Below are 3,344 nucleotides of genomic sequence, written 5' to 3'. Positions count from 1 at the left end.
ATTTTGACTGGTCTAATGTCCATTGCTCATGTTTCTTGGCCCAAGCGAGTCCCATCTTCTTATTGGTGTCTTTTAGTAGTGGTTTCTTTGCAGCAATTTGACCACGAAGACCTAATTCACACAGTCTCCTCTGAACAGTTGATGTTGAGCTGTCTGTTACTTGAACTCTGAAGCATTTATTTTGGCTGCAATTTCTGAGGCTGGTAACTCCAATAAACTTATCCTCTGCAGCAGAGGTAACTCTGGGTCTTCCATTCCTGTGGCGGTCCTCATGAGAGCCAGTTTCATCACAGTGCTTGATGGTTTTTGTGACTGCACTTGAAGAAACTTTCAAAGTTCTTGACATCTTCCGCATTGACTGACCTTCATGTCCTAAAGTAATGATGGACTGTTGTTTCTCTTTGCTTATTAGAGCTGTTCTTGCCATAATATGGATTTGGTCTTTTACCAAATAAGGCTATCTTCTGTATACTACCCCTACCTTGTCACAACACAACTGATTGGCTCAAACGCCTTAAGAAGGATAGAAATTCCACAAATTAACTTTTAACAAGGCACACCTGTTAATTGAAATGCATTCCAGGTGACTACCTCATGAAGCTGGTTGAGAGAATGCCAAGAGTGTGCAAAGCTGTCATCAAGGCAAAGAGTGGCTATTTGAAGAATCTCAAATATGAAATATATTTTGATTTGTTTAACACTTTTTTGGCTTACTATATGATTCCATATGTGTTGTTTCATAGTTTTGATGTCTTCACTATTATTCTACAATGTAGAAAATAGTAAAAATAAAGAAGAACCCTTGAATGTGTGTCCAAACTTTTGACTGGTACTATATAATGATGTGTAACATTATACTATTTCTTTATTATTTAGAAAAGGAGAGGGTCACTTCCGACACAGAGAGAGGCAGCCTGGTTGTGATGACTCTAATGACCTGTCTGGCCAGAAGTACCGCCTCAGAGACACAGACCTTCGTCTTAACAGAGGGAAAGCACCCTGTCCTCCTACATTTCGGCCTACATTTACATTTTCAAATTCAGGTAAGTTTGTGTTTGTGTCTCTCATTTCAAACTTTAAGCTAATGATCTTCATGTCTTTTAACAATGTCTGAAATTCTCATTCTATGAAGGTACAAGTGGTACTACATATTGGTCATTGAGCAATAAACTGTCTTTATTGCTAAATGTATTGCAGATAAGACAGTTAGTGACAGTATGCAACTAGAATGTAATGTTAGGTGCCGTATGCATTTATTTGTTATGCTATTGGTTTTGCCTGAATTTCTTAGTTCTTTGTCTTCCTGTCTTAGCTATCCCTTCAAGGAATTCATTTACCCAGCAGATGAAGAGAAATGCTCTGATGATGAGCAGGAAGACCAAAAGGTTGAAACAGGAGGGGCAAAGGAGGATATCGGGAATGAAGCAGCAACGGCTGATAATGCCATCCCTATCAGAGGTGGTGTTGAGGAACCTTAGGGTCCGAGTACGGCGCCACACGTTCAACTTCTTGTTGAGCTGCAAGGACCCCACCAGCAAAGAGAGGGCCTTGCTGCACCAGCTTGAACATGTGGAGACAAAAGACAAGTGGAGGAAGGAACAATCTGCTCTCTGCTGTACAACCAAAGAGAATGACAAAAAAGAGAAGAGCAGCAATACTTGTGAGTTAAACCTGAAGCCTTTCACTCTTCAKCCTTCCTTGTCTTCTCAACAGAATGCTGGACCAGCAGTTTGTGGACAGATACTGGGTGGAAAGCCCCTTCGAGTGGTGGAAAAAGTATCTGTCCAGACAAGGATCTCTTCCAGAACAAGGAGCATGATCAGAAACTGTCACACACGCRCGTCTGTTTCCAGAGCCAAGAAGAACAACAAAATCATTAGCAAGCGCATTGAACTCACCAAACCRATTTGCAGAAAAAGCAACAGCGCAAGTCCTCAGAAACACATGGATAGCTGTAGTGGAAAAGATGCCACGCACAATGTTATCAAAGATATTCATGGAACCAATTGCATAACCATCGAAAATAACACCAGCGGCAACAACAATGATGTGGCATACATCAGCAACAGAACATACACTGGTGGAGGCGGGCCCAAAGGCAGCAAGGCTCAGKATGCAGATCAGAAACCAGTGGATCTGAAAGTGGAAATCAAAACCATTGGAGAATCGGGGACTGATGGGACACTTGTGGCGAGCAAACCCTCTGGTAAAAGGGTTGAAGTTTGCCAAAGTGCTTTGGACAAAGCCAAMAAGCCTGGGAATCACCAGAAACCCATTAGTACTCCCCTTGTCACTACCACCCCTAGRACCATTTCTCTCTCTTCCCCCTCACTTGACCATGTTCCAYTAATGTCAGGACTGAAGCAAGTCACAGTTAGCTTGATAAGAGTGTCTGTGCCGGYAAGTGTAGCAGAAGAAAGGGCCTGTCCAGGATTGGAGGGAAAGGGCATTGTGAGAAGAGAGAGCAGCGTACCAGTGCAAGCAGAACAGATGGCTAGATCAGCTACACAGGGAGGAGAGGCAGACACCAGAGTGTCCAGGTCCCAGCAGAAGTCCATGGAGGAAGCAGGCAGAGAGTTGTCAGACGCTGAAGGTAAGAAAGGGGTGAGGGAAATGTATTTCAAGGCTAAGATTAACAAAGCTGATGTAGGAAGGGGACAGACTGCTGTGGTGAAGGTRGATMTWTTACATGGTGAGAAAGGGGCAGGTGAGAAGGTRATTGAAATAGAAGCTGCTGGTGGGGGGGAAAAGGTTAGTGTGGCTGGGAAGYGGCATAGGGGGAGTGTAAAAMACATTGACAGAGGGGCAAAACTAAATAGTAAAAGTGTACAATCTCAAYTMGTTGGCTGTGATAAGAGGGTGCTTAGAGGGCGAAATGATGCAGAAGAACAGAGTAATGGAAAAGCAGGAGGACAAAATAGCAAAAGTTGTGACAGCATTATCAGAAAGGATGGAGGTAAGAATGAGAGGGTGTCTGAAATGGTAAAAAAGGGGAGTAGTATAACTATGGACAAGAAGGGTGTTGTTATCAAACAGGTGAGGGTTCTACTTTCTGATATTCTAAGAAAAGAGCGGGATCAGAAGGCTGGGGGCTCAGGAAGTGGGAACACAGGAAAGAAAGATCTAATTTCCTCCAACCATAAGCAAATGGAAGATGGCAGAGAGGCAAATAATGATGGGGGGAAAGAGGTTAGGGAACAAATATTATCTGATGCACAGACAAATAGTTTGCCTCATGCAACAACACAAAGTGGGATAATTTCCAAACGGGGGAAAGGAAGGGCTAGTAAGATGAAACTTGAGGGTCCAGGTCAAGACTTGCATATTCACTCGCCACAAAGTAA

The sequence above is a fragment of the Salvelinus sp. IW2-2015 genome, unplaced genomic scaffold (genome assembly GCF_002910315.2).
Source record: "Salvelinus sp. IW2-2015 unplaced genomic scaffold, ASM291031v2 Un_scaffold3079, whole genome shotgun sequence".
Lineage (NCBI taxonomy): Eukaryota > Metazoa > Chordata > Actinopteri > Salmoniformes > Salmonidae > Salvelinus > Salvelinus sp. IW2-2015.
The sequence above is the reverse complement of the archived record's forward strand: the minus strand, read 5'-3'. Positions refer to the sequence as shown.